Source organism: Lynx canadensis, chromosome D4 (genome assembly GCF_007474595.2).
Source record: "Lynx canadensis isolate LIC74 chromosome D4, mLynCan4.pri.v2, whole genome shotgun sequence".
Classification (NCBI taxonomy): domain Eukaryota; kingdom Metazoa; phylum Chordata; class Mammalia; order Carnivora; family Felidae; genus Lynx; species Lynx canadensis.
Genome location: NC_044315.2, coordinates 20,104,104 through 20,131,874, shown reverse-complemented (window position 1 = coordinate 20,131,874; position 27,771 = coordinate 20,104,104).

Below are 27,771 nucleotides of genomic sequence, written 5' to 3'. Positions count from 1 at the left end.
CTCACGGTTCATGAGCTTGAGCCGCACGTCAGGTTCTGCGCTGACAGTGTGGAGCCTGCTTGGGTGTGTCTGTCTCCCTCTGTCTGTCTCTGTCTCTCTCTCTGCCCCTCCTGCATGCTCACTCTCTCTCTCACTCTCAAAAATAAATTTTAAAAAATAAAATAAAATAATAAAATAAAAATAAAAAATAAAATAATAAATCCTGAAGGTAGAATTTCAGGGTCAAAGATACGTACATCTAAACATCCATGTACTTTAATGGTCTTATTGCTGCCAAATGCTTTTATATCATATCTTAAATAAATGTTTATGGAAGTGCTTTTGTATGTGTGTCATCAATAATCATTAAATAAAGTGGTATTTGATAATTCATGCCCCTTTTCGATTTTCATATTGATAACCCACTCTATTCAGGAAACTAGTAACCTAGAAGATAAAACCACAGGTTGTGGTTCAGTCCAGATTCTCTGAAAAGTTTGAGTAAGCTCTAATATCACTCTTGGTGCACTCATTCTCTGTACACACTGTTTGGGTTTTCCCTGTGAGCCTGTCTTTCCATGCCCACTTGCGACTCTGCCCCCAGAGGTGCCTAGTCAGCTCTACCGCCCTCACTTTGGGCTCCACACCCTCCGTGGCTACACGCTGATGTTGAGTGCATCTCTCTCTAACCCAGATTGGGGCAGTTCCCCTTGACTGCACAGGGTTATTTATCTCAGCCAGCAAACAAACCTTCTCTATTATCTTAACATCGCGCAAACATTTTTCAAGATTTAGCTCAACTATCCCATTTTCTGTGAAGGCCTGAATGGCGGCAGGAAGGCTCTCTCTTCTTTGATTCCACTGCTGTCCCGACTTGGTGTAAGACTGTGTAGCAATGCGTCCTTGCTCGGTCACACGACCTCTTCTTATGCACACAGCTTATTCTCCATCCTGTTTTCTCAAGCACCAACACTGAACCTGGCATAAGGTAAATAACTGAAGAATGATTCCACACGTGAAACTAGAAACTACTTCCTAGTCCCCTTCACCCTAAGTTAGGAAAAACTGAGACCAAACAAATTAAACACAAACACACAAAAGAGAAAGAGAAAGGAAACAAGAACATTTTAGAGGGCTATATTATCTACTAACTTAATATATTTCCTTAATGAAAGTGCTTAATTTCCAATAAAATTAAATGAAGACTATGTTTTCAGAGAGAAGAAAAAACAAAATTTTCTGCTTAGAGTAACTGATAGTTAATGCAAAGTGAAAATCACGCATTTTTCTTTTCTTGTGTTTTTTCCCTGTTCGCCGACCATTATTTAAAATTCTGTGCCCATCACTCAAAGAAAGAGAGACGGTTGTTCATTCTGAGTTAGGCTTTTGCTTATCTGACCAGCAGGGTCAGGATAATAAATCACTCAACCCCCAGGGAATAACAAAATGCTTAATGGATTTGTGCAGTTACCAGGAAAATAAATAAATAAATAAAGAGAAAAACTTTCAGGATTCAATTCATTTTCAATACTACATAGTACTTAAGACTGCATGAAGATCATATACAGCTGAAGCAGACAGAAGGGGGAAAAAATAGACAAGTGACATTTCCATTGGAGAAAAAGATACGGTCACTAAGCTTTGCTCCAAAGGGCCCTTCTGAATACAAGCAGAAAAAAGCCAAAAGAAAAAATTCAAGGTGACGCTCCTCAATCATTTACAGTTCCTTATCTGAGGGGGTAAAAACTGTTTTACTGAATATTCATCACACAGAACGATCTACACTGTAATACTGCTTAAAAGTCAGATATAAATTGCCCATGAAACTTACAAACACAGTACATGAAACTCACAAAAACTTACAAAAGCAGCTGACACTTCCATGAAAGCTTCTATCCTGAGAATAAAATAATTTCCTTGCCCTACTCTGGTCTTGCTGTGCTGTTTGAAGCAAAATACTTCATTCTGTGTCTCAGGTAGACTGTCTGATGAAACTTGCTTTCATATCCCCTTCACCCTAAGAAATAGTGAAAGTGTCTGACTCCAAAATACTCTAATCTTTAAAAGTGGTTACACACAAGATATAATTCATACTATAGCTAGGAAACATATGTGAATCTCCCAGCATTGTGCCTGGCACATCAGTTATTTAACAACTGTTATTTACATCCCCTTCTTCTCCAGATAAAATTAAACGTTTTTTGTGTGTGTGTTCACTTAAGACAAAATAAGTCAGATTAAAATTGAATTTTTTTTAATTCTTCTAAAGACATGATATCATTCTTCCCCTTGTTTTTGCCCTTTCGTAATATGCATCTGTGTGCAGAGTCCTATGTAAACGCTCAGTGCTAGAAAGTAGTGACATGTGTACACACGTCTGGAGATTAGCAGCCCAATACTCAGAGTAGATTTGAAATGATGTTAGGAATTCTGTCACCTCCGAGCAGCAACTTCTGATGGAAGCCCCAGAACTGCCACACTTGGTACGATTTTGGTCTACATACGCTGCAGTTTTGCCTCCGCTGATCTGACATCCAAGCATATGACAACATTTTTGCTTCTTTTACAAGATTTCCTGGAGTTTGCACTCGCTTCATGATCTTGGCGGAGATTTTGCTGCTGAAATAACATACAGAGTCCTCACCAAAGTGGGGTGTTGCCGAAATGCCAGGAAAGTGCTAGCGTGGGCAAAATCTGCGAGCGACAGTCACCACCTCCTACCTGGCCAACCTTGCCTTCCCATAGTTCCTTAAAGTTTTCAGGGAGAGGTGTTATTTTCCCCCCTAAAATAAAAACAGTTCTAATATTCCCTGATTCTTTCTTCAATTCTATCTTTGGGCAAGCTCTGCAACCGAACTTGCTCAAATATGGACCGAAAATCCTTATAGAATATTCCGTACAAATTAAAAACCCTGAATGTAACTTACTTTCCTATCTTCAATGCTAAAATTAAAACGTCCCCCATATTAATTTTAACCAAGTGCTTTTGTTCTTTAAAATCCATGACCAAAAGATTTTCCTATCTGGTCAACATCAACTTCTTTTCAGAACAGAAGTTGAGCTTTTTTACTTTTTATTATCATCAGGCGGCATTTGAGCCCCTGACTCGCACTTAAAATACTCAAGGTTTAACATGGCCATATTCTTTCCAAAAGCATTGAACTCATGCTTTCACCAACGGATATTTAATATCATCTTTCTATGTGCTCTCTGAGTGCCAAAATGCCGCTCTTAATGCTGGCAATCCAGCCACGGAAAGGACAGTGCCGGTTTTTCAGAGAGCTTCCCTTCCTAGTGAGTGGAAGCAGATAATAAATGCCTAAGTATGTAACCTGGCAGATGGTGGGCGATAAGATCAAGGGCAAGTTCAAAGCACAGGACAGGAAGCAGTGGAGAAGGAGTTATTCCAGATGGGGCCAAGTGAAGTGGCATGCAATCAGATTCCCAAAGGGAATAAGGAAGCAAAGCGTGCAGATACCTGGAAGAGACCATTCCAAGGAGAGATTCTGCAGCAGAAACATACTTAGGGTACATATGGAAAGCAGGTAGACCAGGTGGCTAATGTGCACCAACAGGGGAGCAAGCGACAGGGAAGGAGACTCGAGAGACAGTTGGTCTAGGACAAGTAGGGCCACTTAGGCCATGACAGTGCCTTCACAAGGAACTCTGAGTGAGTTGAGAAGGCAACAGAGGGCTTGAGGAAGAAGAGTCAGATGATGTGACATCTATTTTAAAGGCTAACCAGCCTGGTACGTGGACAGAACAGATCTCAGAACTAAGAATGGAATAAAAAAAAGGGCGCCTGGGTGGCTCAGTCGGCTGGGCGTCTAACTTCGGCTCAGGTCATGATCTTCCTCATGGGTTAGAGACCTGCATCAGGCTCTGTGCTGATGTTCAGAGTCTGGAGGCTGCTTTGGATTCTGTGTCTCCCTCCCTCTCTCTGCCCCTCCCCTGATCATGCTCATCTCTCTCTCTCTCTCTCTCTCTCTCTCTCTCTCTCTCTAAAATAAAAAAACATTGAAAAATATTTTTTAAAAATTGGAATTAAAAAAAAAGAGTAGCTAAGGAGTGTTTCTTAGGGAGCCTGTAGGGGAGGAGATGAGAAATGGTTAGATTAAGGATGTACTTGGGGGTGCCTGGATGTGTCAGTCTGTTAAGCATCCAACTTCAGCTCAGGTCATGATCTGACAGTCTGTGAGTTCGAGCCCCATGTCAGGCTCTGTGTTGACAGTGTGGAGCCAGGAGCCTAGAAACTGCTTTGAGTTCTGTGTCTCCCTCTCTCTCCTCTGCCCTCCCCGGCTCACTCGTGCACGCTCTCTCTCTCAAAAATAAATAAACACTAAAAAAATTTAAAAACAAAAGGATGTACTTCAATGTATTTCACATCCCACTAGATGTGGGATATGGAGAAAAAAAAAAAAGAATTCAAAGATGACTCCAAAGGCCTTGGTCTGAGTAACAGACAAAAGCGAGCTGCCATTTACCAAGACGTGGAGTAGGCTGTAGTTGGAGGAAAATCAAGAGTTCAGGGTTGAATACAATTACATTTGAGTTGCCCATTAGTGACATTAAGTTCAAATGTCAAATAGGTAGTAGAATTTGTGAGAATGGCACGCAGAAGAGGTTTCCAGGCTGGAAAGGAAAACTTAATGCCATTGGGTGACTGTGGAAAGTATCATAATCCAACTGTGCCGGCCAGCTCTTCCTGCAATGACGCTATGTTAAAAAACAAACAAACAAACAAAAAAAAAACAACACCTCAAACTCACATGGCATCCAATCAGCAGTCACTTTTCTAGCCTGTAGGTAGGGACGCCTCTCCACCTCAGGCTGCAGTGTGGCTCGATTGACTCTAAGCCTTGGGTCAGGTTTACCTCTGATCTGTCTCATTCCAGGACCCACGTTCATAGCTGACGTCATGACCTTACCAAGACGGTCACACCAGAGAGCCACAAGAAATATACGATGCTTTTTAAGGCTTTGTCTCAGAACCTGGGTACCCTAGCACTTCTGTTCACATTCCACTAGCCAAGTGACTTAGTGAAACCCAGTGTCAATACAGCCGAGTAAGATACTTACTTGACCTACAATTGCAGGAAATGCAAAATCACATGGCAAAGGACACATAAATTTCTGACACAGGAAAGGCCTGAAGAATTAACTGGAACAGTAATCCAGTCTACCTTTCCACTCACACTGTAGCCTTAGCTGTAGCTCACAACAAAAGACTTCTCTCAGGTCCTGTAATCATTTAACCCAATGAGTTTCTTCAAATACCTATTTTTGAAAGCCACTTACAAATGTATTTGAGGTAATTATGATTGGATTTCTTTCACTACAGGAAAAACAGGTTGGTATTTTCTAATAACATGGTATACATCATACATTAAATGCCATTTCTTTAAAAAATGTCTTTATCAGTGCTTCTCAAACTATTTGTGGGGAAGGGATTTTTTTTTTTATTTCAACAAGGCATAGACCTATAATTTTACAAAACACAATAAAATTAATTGCCAAGACTGCCTTTTTTTAAAAAAGCAAAGATATGTAACATTCAACTCCATGTTTTTAGGAAAGTACTTGGTCACTCTGCTATAAGAGTTTCTAAATATTCTCAATTTCTATACTTGTCTTGCTGAAGATAACAGTTCAAAGAATGGCATCAGCCCATGCACCACACTCTGAAAAGTACTGCCCTAAATGATTCTACCGCAACCAGACCCCTTTGCCCCCAAATCTTAGTGTCACTAAATAACAGCAGTTGGAACACAAAACTTAGTTGCCAAGGACTTAAAAATGAATTCACTTATACCTAAGTTTACTAAACTATTAATTCAATTTGCCAGGCTCTTTTGGCCCCCAGGATTCCATGCTTCAGTTATTAAGTAAAAAGGAACAAAAGAGGGGGGGAACTCTGTCAAATAGCCATATCCTGCTTTATGATTTTTACTATGTTTTTCTTGATTCTTATGGCAATGCTTTTCAGATTTTCCACCCATGCTGTACACACACAAATTACTAAAATCTCCTGGCCACATCCTGAGGCTACCTTAATTGACTGTTATCAAGCTGTGCTTTTTAAATGTTCCAGCATTTGATCTTTTTAAAATGCTTCTGAGACTTAACTGATGTCAAACTGGCTGGTCTAATTTCCTGCTATGTCTTTAGATCCTTTTTTAAAAAATAATTGGGTGTTGAATTAGGTTTTTTTTTTCTTCCTTCCTCAAGGGATCACTACTAAATTTAGTTAAGCTCTGACCAACAAAAAAATTCCATTCTGTCCCATTAATTTGCTATACTTGGACTTACTGTCTCTCAAGTCATAAGCTACCTTGGAATACCCCCCCAAAATTAAGCCAGGTTTACTCAGCCCTAGTGAAAAGGGTCTTTATGGACATGGAAGTATCTAGATGATCTAGATACCACATTTGAGAATGGGATCTGCTGAGCCTTGTCTGGACCAAAAGCAGCATCCAGGAGTCCTTTGTGTGGTGAAAGAGGAAGACCAAAGAGTGAGGACATTGATTCTAATACTGAAACAATGACTTACTTCTAAAAATGTCCTCAGTGTAACATATACCACGCCTGTCGAAGACTCACAACTAGCAACCAAGGCTTCTGGACTATTTCACAGTTGTGAATAGTGGGGGCACTCTGAAGTATTCAAGACTGGAGGCATACCTTCCAATTGTGCCTAAGCTTCTTTGTTTTTTCATTATCATAGTTTGTGATTTAAAGCAAAATGAAATTCATCAATACTGAATCGTTCCATTTTCTTTTGGAAACTCTTTCTTTCTAAATAGTAATGAACAGCCTAAGCTCTACTCCTCCAGAACAAGAAATTTATTTTGGGCTGTATCTATGCAATGCCAACAAATCAACTGAGTAACCAATCAAAACTATTGAAAAGCAAATAAAATCAGTATGCAGTTCAGCTGGATTGTTCAGTCAATTCAGACAAAAGAGTTGATCCTAGGGACAAATGAGACACCATTTTTAAGACAACTTTAAATTCACGTTTTATCTCCCAGAGAACCTTGCATTAATAAGAACTCGTAATTGCTAAAAATATATTAAAAGTTGTTTTTAGGGGTGCTTGAGTCAGTTGAGTGTCCAACTTCGGCTCAGGTCACCATCTCACGATTCGTGAGTTTGAGCCCCGCATCGGGCTTGGGGCTGACAGCTCAGAGCCTGGAGGCTGCTTTGGATTCTGTGTCTCCCTCTCCCTCGGCCCCTCCCCTGCTCGCTCACTCTCTCTCTCTCTCTCTCTCTCTCTCTCTCTCAAAAAGTAAATAAACATTAAAAAAAAAATTTAAGTCATTTTAATGTTTCTAAAACGGTGTTTAAAATATTTATCCAGGGGCGCCTGGGTGGCTTAGTCGGATAAGGGTCCAACTTCAGCCCAGATCATGATCTCGTGGTTTGTGGGTTCAAGCCCGACGTCGGGCTCTGTGCTGACAGCTCGGAGCCTGGAGCCTGCTTTGGATTCTGTGTCTTCTCCTCTCTCTGCCTCTCCCATGCTCAGTCTCTGTCTCTCAATAATAAATAAACATTTTAAAAATTTTTAAATATTTATCCAAATAGTGTACTCATAGGTGCAATTTACAGTAAGAAAATATTTAAATGTTTTTGTAGAATCCAAATGCTAAGTAGTTGTGTTTTGTTCTCAGCTTTATTTAGAATGATAATTGGAAATGCCAACTCCTCCATATTTTAGCCAGATTTGCCCCCAGAGAGACCCTAGGAATTCTACCTTCTCTCCTCAACCACCCTTGTTCACATTTTGTAGCTCCTACTCCACAGAAGGCATGCTGAGCCATATGGGCCCCTAACACTGCAGATGAACCAAGAAGCTCGAGTTTATAAACTCTTCTCAGTGGAGGCTAGGTACCACCAAGAAACTCAGAACAACTGACAGACCATATTTTATTTAAAGTATAATTTGGGGGCACCTGGGTGGCTCAGTCAGGTGAGCATCTGACTCTTGATTTCGGTTCAGGTCGTAATCTCAGGGTCATGGGATCAAGTCCCACATCTGGCTCCAAGCTCAGCAGGGAGCCTGCTTAAGATTCTCCCTCTCTCTCTCTCTCCCTCTGTTCCTCTCCTCCACTCATGCTCTCTCTCTCATCAAAACAATAATAATAATAAAGTATAATTTTATATCCAAAAAATATTACGTAAAGGGCAGACTACAAAATATAAAACAGAAATAATAATCAAAATTTGTTTAGATGAGGGGCAGCTGGGTGGCTCAGTTGGTTAAGCCTCTGACTTTGACTCAGGTCATGATCTCACAGTTTGTGAGTTTGAGCCCCATGTCAGGCTCTGAGCTGTCAGCACAGAGCCTGAAACCTGCTTCAAATTCTGTGTCTCCCTCTCTCTCTGCCCCTCTCCTGCTTGCACTCTGTTTCTCTCTCTCTCTCTCAAAAATAAGTAAACATTTTTTTTTTAATTTTTTTTTCAACGTTTATTTATTTTTGGGACAGAGAGAGACAGAGCATGAACGGGGGAGGGGCAGAGAGAGAGGGAGACACAGAATCGGAAACAGGCTCCAGGCTCTGAGCCGTCAGCCCAGAGCCCGACGCGGGGCTCGAACTCACGGACCGCGAGATCGTGACCTGGCTGAAGTCGGACGCTTAACCGACTGCGCCACCCAGGCGCCCCAAAAATAAGTAAACATTTAAAAAAAATTTTTTAATAAAAAAATCTGTTGGGATGGTACTATATATACATATATGTTTATATAAATTGAGATTTCTGTTACTAGCATATATTAATAGAAGCAACAATAGCTTTCAAGAAAAGATCCCAATAAATCTAAGAATGTTGTTGTATTTGTCTGTTTGGGCTGCCATAACACAATAATACCATAGACTGGGTGGCTTCTACATCAGAAGTTTATTTTCTCACAGTCCTGGGGGCTAGAAATCCAAAATCAAGGTACAGTCAGGGTTGGTTTCTATTGAGACCCATCTTCCTAGCTTATAGATGGCCACTTTCTCTCTGTATCCTCATCTGGCCTCTTCCTATATGAAAAAATAGATCTATGGTGTTTCTTCTTCTTCTTCTAAGGATACAATCCTATCAGATGAGGGCCCCACCCTGATTTTATTTAACTTTAATCACCTCCCTACGGAACCTATCTCCATAAACAGTCACCTTGGGGGTCAGGGCATCGATATTCGGAGGGGCAGGGTTGCACAATTCAGTCCATAAAATTTATAAATCATAAAATAAGCATATAGAAACAATGGGAACCTTTATTTAATGAATAATATTCAGAAAACTATGCTTTACTCCACACCAAATTCTAAGCAGATTAAAATTAAACCACAAGGAAGTGTTTATCATAACAAAAGATTCAAATAAAAGGATAAATTATAAATGAAAAGGTCAAAATAGATAAGATTAAGAAAAGTAAAACACCTGTGTACCAATAATGTAACAATATTTAAATAAAAAGGAAAGCGAGAGCTCATGGAAAGACACAGAAAAGAGATATGAGAGATAAATATATATTTTATACCTTATATACTTATATATAATAAACATAAGGTACCTATAAAATGTTTGAGTACTGCTAAGAGTTCATTAGAGAGATGCAAAATAAAGGAAATACAAGTATGAGACAAACAAGATAAAAATCTATCCTATTTATCAAGCTTAGTGAAAATTAAAGTAATAATTAGTAATACTTCACACCCAATAACCTCCAGACCTATTTTTTAAAAATACCTAAATGCTGAGACTAATGCAGGAAACATATTCTAAAGCACTGCTAGAGACTGCAAATTATAGAAGTATTTTCAGAAAGCATTTGGAAAATACATATCAAAAATGTTAAAAATATTTCCCATCCACTGAAGTCAATAATCCATTATTTGAAACATACTGCTATTAAAAAAAACCCAAAAGCTATACAATGATATTCCTCACTTCTGAAGCAGACACTGTTCGCGCCCTACCTAACCACCCCTGATGCTTAATTTTATGTATCAACTTGACTGGGCCATGGGGGGCCCGTATCTTGGGTCAAACATTATTCTGGGAGTTTCTGTGAGTGTGTTTTTGGATAAGATTAACATTTAAGGGGCGCCTGGGTGGCTCAGTCGGTTAAGCATCTGACTTTGCCTCAGGTCATAGTGTCATAGTTCATGAGTTTGAGCCCCGTGTCAGGCTCTGTGCTGACAGCTCAGAACCTGGAGCCTGCTTTGGATTCTGTGTCTCTCTCTCTCTGCTCCTCCTGAACTCATGCTCTGTCTCTCTCAAAAATGAATAAACATTAAAAAAAAATTTAATAAGAAAATATTTAAATTGGTAGATTAAGTAGATTGCCCTCCATAATGTGGGTGGGCCTTGTCTAATTAGTGGAAGGCCTGAATAAGACAGAAAGGCTGACCCTGAACCTAGCAAGAGAGAATTCTCCTGCCTGATGGCCTTCATACTAGGACATCAGCTTTTTTCCTTGCTTTCAGACTTGAACTGAAAAATCAGCTCTTCCTGGGTTAGAAACCTGCCAGTCTCCAGAATGGCACGACACCACTGTCCTTTCTGGTTCTGAGACCTTTGGAGTCAGAACTAAACCATCAGCTCTCCTGAGTCTCCAGCTCGCTGACTCACCCTGCAGACCTTGGGACTTGTCCACATCCTAATCAAGTGAGCCAGTTCTTTATACTAAATTATATAGATGGATAATACAGAGGTATATAGATATCTATCTCCCATTGGTTCTGTTCTTCTGGAGAACTGTGACTAATACACCACCACTTCCACTCCCTGTTTGCCAGGTGAAATCTACTATGGTGTGTATGTGGGGGGAGGGGGGTTGATGTGCCTAGTCCTAGAACAGAATCATGTCTGCCCAAGTCAATCACTATAATTCTGTTGTTTGCAGAGCTAAGTCTTGTTTAGACAGATCACCTGATTCTGGCTACGAAACAGTGGAGTCTACTGGAAGCTCCTAGGGAAAGGTGAAAAAGAGAACCATAAAGAAAGAGGCCCTTTCTTCTCCCACCCTGTTCCCTCTGGCTTGGAGGCTGCCCTGTGATGATGTGACATTTGAAGCAGTGGCAGTCACCTTGTACACATGAGGCAGGCAGAGAGTGCAAAGAAAGCTGATGCTGATCCCAAGCACTGCTCTGTAGCCATTAACAGGCCCTGGTTTATGTAAACAGCAAATAATCCTTGTGGCTTAAGCCACGGTTAATGAGGCTCTCTCTTAATTTCAGATTCAAATATCCTAAATTATATCTTACTTACTTCTTTCCTCACTCATTTATAATGACCAAAAATATATGGTAATTACCTACATCACATGAGAACAGTAAAGCAAACTCTCATATGTCAACTCAGTGGGAGCTTATCCAGGCATAAAGGATAAACACCACAACCACGCAACAACATGGCAAAGCCCTGTCTCAAGTAAAGGATAATGTTTACAAAATAAGGCTTAATCTTGCTTCATAAAATAAAATAAATTGGGGATACATATGCAAGCATAATGTTAAATGTAAAAACACTATTGCAGAGTGTTATGGATTATAAAATACCGCTTAAATACATTTTGTTCAAGCACACATATGTATTGAATAGAGTCCTAAACCATAAAAGCATAATAGTATGATTTGGAAAGCTGCCAAATTCATATTAGATTCGCCTCTAGGAAGAGTTCAAAGGGACTGGATCAGAGGGTCAGAAACAAAATTATCTATTGTTTATTTCTCTAAAAAGGAACACATTTTAAACAAACATCATGAGCACTAATATTTATTCATTTTAAATAGTAGATACAGGTGTTATATTTTGTCCTTTTCTCTATTAAATGTTGCATAAACTAAATACAATGCATACAGATATAGATAAGCAAACATAAATAGCTTTTAATAGTATTGCAATGGAAAAAACTATTTCATTTCCTAATATTAAAAAATATTAACTACAAGCTATTTCTAAAGTGTGATTCAAAACCTGTACAGGTCGTGTAGTTGCAAAGGCACGGAGCTGACTGTGAAATGACTTATTTTCTAGGTCTTACTCTGTCCTTGTGTGACTGTAGTCATTATACCACTTTTGGAGAGAACAGGAAGTAATTCAATCTTAAGAGAAAAGGAATCCACCACAAAGTAAAGGCTATAGCTGAACAAAGTGCAAAGAGGGACTTAAAGCACTTTCAGAGCTCCCTCTTGCCCCTCTCTCTCTCCCTCTCGTCCACCCCTCCCCCAAATTCCTCCCTGCTCTATCTAGTGCATGTACTGGCACACTCAAACTTGTGTGTTTGTGCTGCTTTTTCAGTCTCCAGACAGGTTTCTTTTGCTTCTTTGATCCATGTGAACCGAAGACATTATTACAACTTAAACAGGAGGGAGGTTAGGAAGGCAAGTTTCCAACATGAGGGGAAAAAATTGGTATTCCCTTAAAAAGAAAACATCAATGGGACTTGATCCCTAGTAATCTCGTTAAAATAATTCCAAGATTTTGGAATACTGTTGGAAATGCTGCTTCTATTTCTTCCTTGGGGGTGGGACGGAATGGGAGAGAGGGTCACGGGGCTTCGTAAAGGTACTGAAAAGAAGTGCAAAAGAGAAACAAGAGATTTTGTTTAAAAGAACATCTCAGGGGCACCTGGGTGGCTCAGTCGGTTGAGTGGCCGACTTCGGCTCAGGTCATGATCTCACGGCCCGTGAGTTCGAGTCCCGCATCAGGCTCTGTGCTGACAGCTTGGAGCCTGGAGCCTGTTTTGGATTCTGTGTCTCCCTCTCTCTGACCCTCCCCCATTCATGCTCTGTCTCAAAATAAATAAACGTTAAAAAAATTAAAAAAGTAAATAAAAAAGAACATCTCAAACTTATCTGACCCTGGCCTGATTTTTGGAGGAACACCTACTACCTGAAGACACTCGAGAAACCACTGCACTTTAATTATGTATAAGCCTACACTTCATAAGCACTACATGTCTGTGGGAAATAGAATCCTTAAGAAAATGATTAACTGCACCATAATTTATGTTAATAATTGCTCTCTGTCATATACTGAAGTCTCTGAAAAACCAAATTGCCCAAATAACTGCTCTTCTGAATGGGGGAATTTAGGATAAACTTTTATTGGTATAAAGCTCCCCATATCTTTGCTACCTTTTCTAATAACACTCTCTTATTGTTGGTAAAATTATAAAGAACCCTGAGATGGATTTCCATCCACTGTCCAATAAAGAGGTTTCAGACAGGAACTAAATGCAGGAACTAGAATCAGGCAGAAGTTTCTCAGTGGGGTTGATGCAGAATTTAGACTTTAGAGCACCTATTGATATTAACTGCAGATTCCACGGTTAAATAACAATGTCCTTTTGGATCTTTCATTTACTGTCAGGTTTATATTTAAAACTTACATAGAGCATCCACATCTTGCACATGATGAATCAATGTAGACTTTAGCTCTGCCTTGCACGAGTGGCCAACCAATACATTTCGCTCTTTATTCCTAGGGGGAGTCTCCAGTCGCTAACTTTATTACAACACTTTATTGAAAATGTGTAATTTCAGTTCCAAGTTTCAAATTGTGTTTTATTAGTAAGAATTATTTGCTGTTCCCTAGAAAGTGATTTGAAGCCTGAGATAATTATAGAATCACAGAACTATAAAGCACATCCAGAGGTCACCTAGCCCATATTCTACTCTCGGAGCAGACCTATGCCTTAGCTAAGCAAAGCATTTTTCTAGACATTGTGCCCCAGAGAAAATGATTATATATTTCCCAGATGTGGTTTAAACCCATGGTTAAAAATCCTGACCAATAGTTATGGTCCATCTTCATAATGGGAAGTGTTAAAAAAAACAAAAAAAGAAGCCCTGCAATGGAATGTAAGACCCCTTGCCTTACCCCAATCTCTCCTTCCTACCAATCTAAGGGCTTAAGAGTCTGTATTACTGATTCAGCACTTGGATTGTCTGGGCTCTTCTTTCAGGAGTCAAATTCACTCATCTAAAATGTACTTTCATTTACTTGCCACTCAAGCTCTCTCTTCCTACAGCTATCTCTGGTTTGTCAATAATGTTACCATTTTCTTGATCACCCAAGCTTAAACTTTCAAGTCATACAGGATTCCTCCCTTTCCCCCCACCCCGGCCACACATCCAATGGGTAACTGTCTTATGATGCCTGTCTATCCCCAGTGTGCGTCTCCTGGCTACATTCATTTCCATTTCTATTGAGGCTGACCCTACCACAGTCCAACTCCCTACAGCTTCTCATCTGCTACTCACCTTGTAAAGCTTCCTAATTGGTGCTTACATCAGTTGCAGATTGAATTCAGCTACACAGAACACAAACCTTTGCCGTATATTCAGCATCTCCGAGAAAAAAAACAGGAAGTTATTCTTCTCTCATGTAACAACAGGGCCGACAGCAGGCAGTGCGGGAAAGCCCAAGATATTGCTGGCTTTCCATACCTATATTCTCAGGGCCTTCAGCAACCCTATTGCCTAAAGCTACCTCCTACTCTTAAAAGAGCGTTCTTGGAAGACTCAACCCTATGACTTCAACTTCTATTTCACTGGCCAAAACTAAACAATGCCACCCTTTATTTCAAAATAATATGTGGCAAATAGGGCTGCTTTTTTTTTTCCCTTTTCTGTGGTTGCATGACCATTCCCCCAAAACCAGAGTCCTGTACAAAGAAGGTGGATGACTTAAGTAGATCAGAAAACTCCGCAATGGTATCCCAGCCTTCAGACTTGCCAGGAACAACCTGAACCCAATTGTGAGATCAATCTTGCCGCAGCACAATTCTATGTCAAAGCTTGTCAAAACCATCCAGTGCCTAAAGTCCAAGTTTTCTGAACTACCAATCAAAAGCTGAAATCATCAGGTCCCAGGCTATTTTCCCATGATTCCATTCCAGTAACCTTATACTGAAATTAAACTGAACCACTTGCTGTTATGGGCTCCATCACTTCAGAGCATCTGGAATGCCCCCTCTGCTGCCATTTTCACGTCTTCAATGGTCAGCTAAATCTCATCTGTTCTGAGTTCCTGATCACTCCTCTTCCACTTGCCTCTAATGACTGTCTAATCATAATACTGCAGAGTTGTATTTCACACATCTCTTAAATTCTTTATGTATGTTACCTTGTTTAATACTAACATTCCCTGGAAAGTAAGTTTCCATTATCCCCATTTTGCAGAGGAGGCACTGGAGGATCACCTAAGAAACTTGCTCAAGTTCACACTGCTAGTAAAATAAGAGTAGTCAAATTTAGGCCCATGTGGGAGGCCAATCTTGGGTTCTTCCCATTCCATCAGGCTGACACCCTCTACCAAATTTATGGTCTGACATTCTCTACAGTTCCTTTTATTACAAGGAGCATATTAAATTGATCTTCCTAGTCCCTATACCTAGAAAAAGCAGCATCCCCATCATAAACTGCATGTCCTCTTAAAATAAAAGGCAGGGGCACCTGGGTGGCTCAGTCCATTAAGCATCCAACTCTTGATCAGGGATTAGATCATGATCTCATGCTTTGTGAGTTTGAGCCCCACATCAGGCTCTCTGCATCATCAGTGCAGAGGCTGCTTGGGACTCTGTCTCTTCTTCTCTGCCCCTCCCCCCCCGTGCTAGGGCACTCGTTCACGCTCCTCTCTCAAAATAAATAAATATACATAAATTTTTTTAATAAATAAAAATTAAAAAAAAAGGCAAGTATCTCTAAATATTTATTGGAGTAGCTGACACTGCTTTGAGGACACCTTCATCCCTACATCAACCTGTGTTTAATCTACTTCTATAAGTCTGTATTTATGTATTATGAATACTCTTCTCAGAAAACATTATAAATAGCACTCTTTGTTTTTAAAGGCATAGTACCATGAAGATTTTTTTATTGAGAAAGTTTACAAACTTACAGAAAAATAGAGCATATAATGAATCCTATAAGCTCAATGCCAACATTTAACCATTTTTTACATTTTGCAATATTTGCTTCATGTATTGCTTTGCTGTTTGTTATTTTATAAAGTAAATAATAGATATGATGACATTACTCCCTTATGTACTTAAGTTTGCAGTCCTTAGAACAGTAAGAATACTTCTCTATAATCACAATACCATTAGCACATTCACCAAAATCCACAAGAATTTAATTAAAACGAATAGCTAGTATGCATTAAATTTCCACAGTTTTTCAAAAACAGTGGTTTGATAGAACCAGGGTTCAAAGAAGTACCATTTTTTTCTGTTTCTTTTGTTTTGTTGGTTTTATTCTTTCCCTCATTCTTCTCATGACAACGACTTATTGAAGAGATCAGGCCAATTTTCCTTCCAAGTGTCCCACTTCCTACATACTTCTGATTGCTTCCTCTTTTAAATTGTGTGCCCTATAAACCAGAATTTAAGTCTAAAGTCTTCATTCAATTCAGGTTACACATCTGTGGCAAGAATGCATGAATTCAGTGTTTATTAGAAAATGGGCAGAGAAAACCACAGATCTGCCACAAGCAAAGTACTATATTGAGCAAAATTTCATTATGTTAGCTCTTCTTCAAGAATGTATGAAGATAATAGGAAACAAGTGGGAATGATGGGAAATGCTTTAATTCAATTAGGGCACTGCCTTTATCTTTTTGCTGTGTGAACAGAATTTCTGAGAACACGTGTGTATTTTCCAAGCATTGCACCATACCATAGATCTCAATCTTATCTGCTCTCCTCTCTAACAAGTTGCCTCAAAGAAAAATAAAAGGGAAAAAGGGGGAAAGAAAACAAAATTCCCATCAAGTATTATCTTCCCATGTGATCATTTATGACAGCTTGAGAATGAAATTGAGCCTAAACTGCCAACAGCTATATTTTCATAAGTGAAGGCCCCACACTGATTGCCAGTGGTAAAACAGTACAATAAAAAAGGAAGACAATGTGAACTACTCACAACACCAAGAAGCTTTTCCAGTTTGCTTTGTTTAGTCTCTCTTTCAGTGTTGTGGAAACAACACTTCAGTTCTAGTTGAGAGGGTTCTTTTATTACAACACAATGCAATTTTTTTCATGGTCACTTGTGCATAAATAGTAGTCTGCAATCTTTTAAAGATATATTATCCACACTCCAGATATAGCATTACTAATATCCAAGTGAGAAACAAGTGAAGGGCTTAGCACATAAAAGTCTGACTTGTGACCAGAAGCTGGCTGACCATAAAGGGGCCACAATGGGGTTCTGAGTGCAGAAGGCCTTCTATTTCATAGAAGGAATGTTGCTTTTGATATTGTTACCTAACCAGTTATTCGATGTTCTGTAACATACCAATTACTTGGGATAGCAATACTACCACCGAATTATAATAGCTAACGTTGATCTAGAGGTACTATATACTGGGCTATCGACTTAGTGCTTTGTAAGCATGGCATCACACCTCAATCCTCAAAAGAATCTCCAGGCAATTATGCAACAGATAGTATTATTGCGCTCTTTTTGCTGATAAAGAATTTGGGACTTGTGAACTCATAGAAACAGAGAGTAGAATGGTGGTTGCCAGGATTGAGGGGTTGGAGAAATGGAAACAGGTTGGTCAAAGAGTACAAAGTTCCAGTTGCAACAAGAGGACGTTCTAAGGACCTAATGTCCACCACTGGTGACTATGACTAAAAATGTTGACTGCATACTTGAAAGTTGCCTAGAAACTAGATCTTAAGTATTCTCACACACAAAACAATGTAAATGTGGATGAATGAGGTGTTCATTTGATTATAGTAAATATTTTGCAATGTGTATTACGTCATCAGACTCTATACTTTGATATATACAATTTTATCTGTCAACTCCACCTCAATAAAGCTGCAGGTAAAAAAGAAACTAGGACTTGAAAAGTTTAGGAGTCAAGCTCATATGACCCCAAAGACTGTGCTGGTAAAACCCCTCACAATTTCTCCCGTAAGTGGTATCACAGAGAGAGGAGAACATGAACACTGCTTCAGGTCTAAAAAGGTGTCAGCTATGGGGTCTCCTGAGACTAAAAAGAAAATGAGCCATCCTGCCTCCTTCCCATACATACTTAGTTGACCTTCATCAGTGGATCATCACCTCCACAGTTAGATACTAAAAATGGACAAACTAAATACATACAGCAAAGGTGGAGTAACTGGGGTATTTTTCATCAGGAAATTTAAATGGAATATATCGTAAACCAGGATAACCCAAAGTCAGCAAATTCTCTTGACAGAATCACCACAATGCTTACTCACCAGTTCCCATTCAATCATCACCTAAATTTAGGAACCACAGAAGAGGAAGGAAAAGTTGGGGCATAGAGACAGACAGTAAAGTATACCCAAGCGAAAAGGTAACTTCTATTTCCAATAATAGGATAATTGAAATAACCAAAAAGTTGAAAGCTATGGAAAAACTTTAAGTTTACAGATACAATACAATATCTTTTTAAGTACACACTTGAATTCACTCACCTACACACACACACACACACACGAAATATGTAAGAAAAATCTCTAGAAGAAACACATAAAGAGCACTAATCAGCAGAGCCTAAATCTGTAGATGTTTGGGGATGAGAAAGGACATCAGATGTCAGTTTCAGTAAACAGGCTGAATTTTAGAGGCCACACGGAAATAGGATGTAAGACCTTGGGACATCAAAAAGTAGTTAGTTATAGCTGAGAATTTCATCTAAAGCTAGCAGCTCAGAACTCACAGAGTATACACTTTCACTTAAATTTTTTTTTTCAACGTTTTTTATTTATTTTTGGGACAGAGAGAGAGAGCATGAATGGGGGAGGGGCAGAGAGAGAGGGAGACACAGAATCGGAAACAGGCTCCAGGCTCTGAGCCATCAGCCCAGAGCCCGACGCGGGGCTCGAACTCACGGACCGCGAGATCGTGACCTGGCTGAAGTCGGATGCTTAACCGACTGTGCCACCCAGCGCCCCAACACTTTCACTTAAAAGATGAGCTTGGGGCACCTGGGTGACTCAGTCGGTTAAGCGTGCGACTTTGGCACAGGTCATGGTGTCACAGTTCATGAGTTCAAGCCCCACGTCGGGCTCTGTGCTGACAGCTCAGAGCCTGGAGCCTGCTTCATATTCTGTGTCTTCCTCTCTCTCTCTGTCCCTCCCCCAACTCATACTCTGTCTCTCCCTTAAAAATAAATAAAACATTTAAAAAATTTAAAAAAGATGAGCTTAGCAAAAGACTGTACACTGAAGGAAAAAGGATCAGTAACTTGAAGACAAGCTATATAAATTATTTAAACTGAATCATAGAGGAAAAAGATTGAACAACTTAAGACAGCATCAGTGAACTCTGAGGATAATAACAAGATATCCAGTATACATTTAATTACTAGTTCCAGAGAAAAGGAGAAAAAGAATAGAGCAAAAAAATTATTTTAAGAAATTATGCAAATTTTCAAAAGATGATGAAAAACAATAACCTAGAGATTCAAGAAGCTAATTTAATCCCAAACAGAATACAGTACAACCTTGGATTGTGAGTAACTTGTTCTGCAAATGTTCAAAAGATGAGCAAACATTTCTAATAAACTTTAACTACTAAATGAGCAATGTCTTGCAATACAAGTATGTGATGCCGAATGCCACATGGTCACAACTGGGCCAATGGTTGGTTCTCTCTCGCTCTCTCTCTCTCTCTCTACCCCCCCCCCCCGGTCTATTTTTCTGTGGGATTGTGGGTGATCATCTCCCATTCTTGGATGCTCAGTCGCAGGCCATGGTGTTTGGCAGAAATCAGTGATTTTTCAGAACATTGGAAGGTGCCCACAATGGCACTAATATAATTTTGTCACTTCAAAGCACTGATGGGGAGGGAGCCAAGATGGCGGAACAGCATGGAAGTATTTTGTGGGTCTCAAATCCATGAAATACAGCCAGACCAACATTAAACCATCCTGCACACCTAGAAAACTGATCTAAGGAAAAACACAACAATCTGCACAACCTGAACCACAGAATTCAGCAGGTATGTGGCATGCAGAGATGAACTGGGGAAGGGAGAAGTCGCAAAGGGCAAGGGGCCACCTTTGCAGGCACAGAGAGGACAGAGGTGGGGGGAATACGGAAAGCACCCCTCCCCAAAAGCACCGGAGAGAAGTGGAAAATTGGAAACACCCGCAGGCACTAAACTAAAAAGGGAGAAAGGAGAAAGGAAGAGTTTAAATTCCATTAAGACTGTTAACAAGGGGAGTGCAGAATCTGCAACTCCATAGCTCAATACCTGGCAGTGCTCTTGTGGGAAGGGCGATCCCCAGGGGCAGAGTGGGGTCCGGGAGTTTCTTAGGCCACACGGGGAAAAGCGGTTCCACTGCTGGAAAGACATTTGGTAGAGACCGTGAGGCAACCTGGGCCCAGCAGACCCCAGTAAACAGCCACGTTCACAGGTGCTGGAACAAGGTCGTTGAGGGTGAAGCCTGGTGCCAGATGTGTGTTGTGATTTTCCATAATCCCTGAAACGCTGCTGCTACACTATCTCGTCTCGAGAACTGTTTCTGGGCACCGGCGGCAGCAGCAGGGTCCAGCAAGCATTCGTGGGTGTAGCCGATATTCAGCCACTGCTCGGTGAGACCCTCCAGCGGAGGGGCAGAACGGGACAAAGCTGCAGTCCCTCAGAAGTAAGGGCCGGGGAAAACAGCCGCATCTGAGACAAACTCGGGAGGGAGGTACTGCCTGGGCTGTAGACAGAGGACAGGTGTGCAACTGCTGACTGGGGAGAACAAAGTTGTGATACTAAAGACTGGGTAGCTGGGTGATGCTATTTTCATGGCTCCCACGCATGTGCATACCCATCTATGAGCGCCACAACAACCCATCCCAGTAGGCTAGCAGCACCATCTACTGGAGAATGGAGCCGTTACACTAAGCCCCACCCATTTGGGCCAACCTCCCTCTTCAAGAACAGAAGTCTCACCGCCTGGTTAGTTTTTGGACTATAAAGTGCTTCATAGTCTGACTTATAGGGGAAAACGAAGTAATTTCAGTCGTATTTCAATCTGTTAACAAGTCCATCTATTCAATTTTTTTTTCTTTTTAACTTCTTTTCTTCTTCATGAATAAAGACAAAAAATCATTTTTATTTTCAATTTTTATTAAAAATATTTTTCTTTACTTTTTTACTATATTTTTTAGTTTATGTAAATTTTTTCAAATTCTATTTTACTTCCATGTTACTTTAGTCTACTACACTGTATTCAGTTTCTCAAGTTTTCAAATGATTTCCTTTTTTCTTTTTCATTCCTTTCTTTTTCTTGAATACAAAAAGAAAAATTCATTTTTATTTTTATTTATTAAAAATATTTTCCTTTAATTTTTTTGTCTATTCTTTACTTACATGTAAGTTTTTCAAATTCTATTTTACTCCTATCATCTCATTTTAGTCGGCTTCAGTATATCCATTTTTTTCAAATTTTCATATGATTTCCTTTATTTCTCCTTTTTTCTCTAATCTATCAAAATTTTCAACACCCAGACCAAAACACACCTAGGATCTAGCATCATTTATTCGATTTGTGTGTGTGTGTAATTTTTTTTTAATTTTAGGGTTTTTTTCTAATTTTTTCTACCTCATTATTCTTTTTCTCCCTTCAAAATGACAAAACGAAGGCATTCACCCCAAAACAAAGAGCAAGAAGAAACCATAGCCAGGGATTTAACCAACACAGATACAACAAGATGTCTGAACCAGAATTTAGAATCACAGTAACAATACTAGAGTCAAAAAAACTAGTCAGGACAAAATAAAAATGCTATACCTGAGCTGCAATCATGGATGGATGCCACAGAGGCAAGGACAGATGAGGCAAAACAGAGAACGAGTGACATAGAGGACAAAATTATGGAGAATAATGAAGCAGAAAAAAGAGGGAGATTAAGGTAAAGGAGACAATTTAAGAATTAGAGAAATCAGTGACTCATTAAAAAGGAACAACATCAGAATCATGTGGGTCCCAGAACAGGAAAAGAGAGAGAAAGGGGTAGAAGGGTTATGTGAGCAAATCATAGCAGAAAATTTTCCTAACCTGGGGAAAGGCACAGACATCAAATCCAGGAAGCACAGAGGACTCCCATTACAATCAACAAAAACTGACCATCAACAAGGCGTATCATAGTCAAATTCACAAAATACTCAGACAAGGAGAGAATCATGAAAGCAGCAAGGGAAAAACAGTCCTTAACCTACAAGGGAAGACAGATCAGGATAGCAGCAGCCCTATCCACAGAAATTGGCAGGCCAGAACGGAGTGGCAGGATATATTCAATGTGCTGAATCACAAAAATGCAGCCAAGAATTCTTTATCCAGCAAGGCTGTCATTCAAAATAGAAGAGAGATAAAAAGTTTCCCAGACAATCAAAAATTAAAGGAGTTTGTGACCACTAAACCAGCCCTGCAAGAAATTTTAAGGGGACTCTCTGAGGGGAGAAAAGATGAAAAAAATAAATAAAAAATAAATAAATAAATACCAAAAGCAACAAAGATTAGAAAGGACCAGAGACCACCACCAGAAACTCCAACACTACAAGCAACACGATGGCAATAAATTCCTATCTTTCAGTACTCACTCTAAACGTCAATGGACTCAATGCTCCAATCAAAAGATAGAGGGTAACAGAATGGATAAGAAAACAAGATCCATCTATACGCTGTTTACGAGAGACCCACTTGTAGACCTAAAGACACCTTCAGATTGAAAGTAAGGGGATGGAGAACCATCTACCATGTTAATGGTAAACAAAAGAAAGCCAGAGTAGCCATACTTATATCAGACAATCTAGACTTTAAATAAAGACTGTACAAGAGATGCAGAAGGGCATTATCAGAATCAAGGGGTCTATCCACCAAGAAGACCTAACAATTGTAAACATTATGCGCCAAATGTGATAGCACCCCAATATATAAATCAATTATCACAATAATAAAGAAACTCATTGATAGAATAACCATAAGATTAGGAGACCTCAACACCCCCCACTCACAGCAATGGACAATCATCTAAGCAAAAAATCAACAAGGAAACAGATGGCTTTGAATGACCATACTGGACAGATGACTTAACAGATAAATTCAGAACATTTCATCCTAAAGCATCAGAATATACATTCCTCTCCAGTGCACATGGAACAGTCTCCTGAATAACCATATACGGGATACAAATCGCTGTAAGTAAGTACAAAAAGATCGAGATCATACCATGCATATTTTCAGACCACAATGCTATGAACCTCAAATCAACCACAAGAAAAAATTTGGAAACGTAACAAATACTTGGAGACTGAAGAACATCTTACTAAAGAATGGGAGTGGGCCAAATAAGAAGTTAAAGAGTAAATTAAAAAGTGTATGGAGAGCCAATGAAAATGATACCACCAACCCAAAACCTCTGGGACCCCAGAAAAGGTGGTCATAAGAGGGAGTATATAGCAATCCAGGCCTTCTAAGAAGGAAGAAGATCTCAGATGCACAACCTAACCTTACGCCTTAAGGAGCTGGAAAAAAGAACAGCAAATAAACCCAACCAGAAGAAGACAGGAAATAATAAGATCAGAGCAGAAATTAATGTTATTCAAAACAAAACAAATCAAACAAAAAACAAACCACAACAACAACAAAAACCCAGTAGAACAGATGAAACTAGAAGCTGGTTCTTTGAAAGAATTAACAAAATTGATAAACCACTAGCCAGTTTGATCAAAAAGAAAAAGGAAAGGACCCAAAGAAATGAAATCAAGAATCAAGAGAGAGATCACAACCAACACAGCAGAAAATACAAACAATAATAAGAGAATATATGAGCAATTAGATGCCAATAAAATGGGCAATCTGGAAGAAATGGACAAATTCCTAGAAACATATACACCACCAAAACTGAACAGGAAGAATAGAAAATTTGAACAGACCCATACCAGTAAGGAAATCAAATTAGTAATCAAACTCTCCCCAACACAAGAGTCCAGGGCCGATGGCTTTCCAGGGGATACTACCAAACATTTCAGGAAGAGTTAACACCTTTTCTCTTGAAGCTGCGTCCAAAAAATAGAAATGGAAGGAAAAATTTCTGAACTCTTTCTATAAGCCAGCTTTACCTTGATTCCCAAAACCAGACAGAGACCCAAAAAGGAGAACTATAGACCAATTTCCCTGATGAACATGATGCAAAATTCCTCAACAAGATATTAGCCAACCGGATCCAACAGCACATTAAAAACATTAGTCACCATGACCAAGTGGGAGTTATACCTGGGATGCAGGCTGGTTCAATATCCACAAAAACATTAATGTGATTCCATCACATCATAAAAGAAGGACAAGAACCATATGAGCCTCTCAATAGATGCAGAGAAAGCACTTGACAAAATAGCATCCTTTCTTGATAAAACCCTCAAGAAAGTAGGGATAGAAGGAGCATACCTCGAGATCATAAAAGCCATATATGAACGACCCAATGCTAATATCATCCTCAGTGGGGGAAAAACTGAAAGCTTTCCCCCTAAGGTCAGGAACAAGAAAGGAATGTCCACTCTTGTGACCGTTATTCAACACAGTATTGGAAGTCTTAGCTTCTGCAATCAGACAACACAAAAAATAAAAGGCATCCAAATAGGCCAGGAGGAGGTCAAACTTTCACTCTTCACAGATGACATGATACTCTATATGGAAAACCCAAAAGATTCCACCAAAAAACTGCTAGAATTGATTCATGAATTCAGCAAAGTTGCAGGATATAAATCAACGCACACAAATCGGTTGCATTCCTATACACCAACAATGAAGCGGACAGAAAAGAGAATCAAGGAATCGATCCCATTTACAATTGCACCAAAAACCATAAAATACCTAGGAATAAATCTAACAAAGAGGTGAAAAACCTATACACTGAAAACTACAGAAAACTTATGAAACAAATTAAAGAAGACACACACACACACACACACACACACACACACACACACACACACACAAAAACGGAAAAATATCCCATGCTCCTGGATAGGAAGAACAAATATTGTTAAAATGTCGTACTACCCAAAGCAATCTACACATTCAATGCAATCCCTATCAAAATAACACCAGCATTCTTCACAGAGCTAAAACAAATAATCCTAAATTTGTATGGAACCAGAAAAGATCCCAAAGAGCCAAGCAATCTTGAAAAAGAAAACCAAAGCAGGAGGCATCACAATCCCGGACATCAAGCTATACTACAAAGCTGTAATCATCAGACAGTGTGGTACTGGCAGAAGAACAGACCCTCAGATCAATGGAACAGAATAGAGGACCCAGAAATGGGACCCACAGACATATGGCCAACTAATCTTTGACAAAGGAGGAAAGAATATCCAACGCAATAAAGACAGTCCTCTTCAGCAAGTGGTGCTGGGGAAAACTGGACAGCGACATGCAGAGAATGAACCTGACCACTTTATTACACCAACCACAGAAATAAACTCAAAATGGATGAAAGACCTAAATGTAAGACAGGAAGCCATCAAATTCCTCGAGAGAAAGCAGGCAAAAACTTCTTGATCTTGGCCACAGCAATTTCTTACTCAACACGTCTCCAGAGGCAAGGGAAACAAAAGCAAAAATGAACTACTAGGACCTCATCAAAATAAAAAGTTTTTCACAGTGAAGGAAACAATCAGCAAAACTGACAGAATGGGAGAAGATATTTGCAAATGACATATCAGATAAAGGGCTAGTATCCAAAAATCAATAAAGAACTTATCAAACTTGACACCCAAAGAGAAATAATCCAGTGAAGAAATGGGTAAAAGACATGAATAGACACTTCTCCAAAGAAGACATCCAGATGGCCAACTGACACATGAAACAAACTCAACATCACTCATCATCAGGGAAATACAAATCAAAACCACAATGAGATACCACCTTACACCTGTCAGAAGTGCTAACACTAACAACTCAGGCAACAACAGATGGTGGCAAAAGATGCGGAGAAAGATGATCTCTTTGCACTCTTGGTGGCAATGCAAGCTGGTGCAGCCACTCTGGAAAACAGTATGGAGGCTCCTCAAAAAACTAAAAATAGAACTACCCTAAGACCCAGCAATTGCACTAGGCATTTATCCAAGGGATACAGGCATGCTGTTTTGAAAGGACACATGCACCCCAATGTTTATAGAAGCACTCTCAACTATAGGCAAAGTATGGAAAGAGCCCAAATGTCCATCAATGGGTGAATGGATAAAGAAGATGTGGGTGTGTCAGTGTGTATAAATGGAGTATTACTCGTCAATCAAAAAGAATGAAATTTTGCCATTTGCAACTATGTTGATGGAACTAGAGGGTATTATGCTAAGTGAAATTAGTCAGAGAAAGACAACTATCATATGATTTCACTCATATGAGGACTTTAAGAGACAAAACAGATGAACTAAGGGAAGGGAAGCAAAAATAATATAAAAATAGGGAGGGGGACAAAACATAAGAGACTCATAAATATGGAGAACAGAGGGTTACAGGAGGGGGTGTGGGAGGTGGGATGGACTAAATGGGTAAGGGGCACTAAGGAATCTACTCCTGAAATCATTGTTGCACTATATGCTAATAATTTGGATGTAAACTAATAAATAAATAAATAAATAAATAAATAAATAAATATAAAATTAAAAATAAAAAAAAAAAAAGCACCTTTGCTTTCCATACAAGAGTAAGCTTAGAAATCTTTTGCTTCATTCTAGGTCAGGCTGCCTCAGATACAGACCCTTTCCTCTGCTGCCTTATTGCCAGTTACATTAAATACAGTATATGACAAGATTTTATTAATACTGTACTGATGTCAACATCCATACAAGCATATACAATGGCCCCCATGCAGAAAAAGATTACAGTGAGCCAAGAGACAGCAGTGATTCCGTAGTGATAGTGAAAGTCATCCTACACAACAAGCCTCCTCTGTCTTGTCCCTCTCACACCACCACAAAGGTTTTCAAAGGCAAGTGCAGGTTAATTGTTATTTTTCTTTATATTTTTTTTATTTTCTTCATTATTTGATATTATATTATAGTTTGTACTAATTTTCACGAGTTTTTTTGGATTGTGGAAACAAATCATCTGAGCTTTCCATTATTTCTCAAGTGGAAATCTTCTTTGATATACATGTGCTTTGGATTACAAGCATGTTTCCTGAATTATGCTCACAAACCAAGGTTTTACTGTACATAAATTTAGAAAAATAACATTGAGCCTATCATAGCCAAACTACAGTAAACCAATTTTAAAAAGAAAAGTACTCAGAAATAAAAAAGAACATCTTACAGACAGGGGCATAATTATAAGAAGGACAGCTTACTACACATCAGAAACCATTCAAACCATAAAATGAATAGAACAACATATTTTAAAATCTGTACAAATGAATACTAGCAATTTCCAGCAAAAATAGCGTTTGACAAAGATGAATGAAAGCAAATTTCAGGTAAACAAAAGGGGAGATGATTTGTTGCCAGCAGACCTGCAATAAAAGAAATCCTAGAGGTAATGCTTCAGGCATAGAAAAAACTATGCCAGAGGTGAAAACGGATCTGCAGAAAGGATGAAGAATGCTACCAATGGCAAATATGTAGATAACTATTTCTAAAATCTATCTTCTTTATTTCTTATTATTTTTTAATTATCTTTGAAGCAAAAATGAGGGGCGCCTAGGTGACTCAGTTGGCTAAACATCCAACTTCGGCTCAGGTCATGATCTCATGGTTTGTGAGTTCAAGCCCTGCATCGGGCTCTGTGCTGACAGCTCAGAGCCTGGAGCCTGCTTCGGAT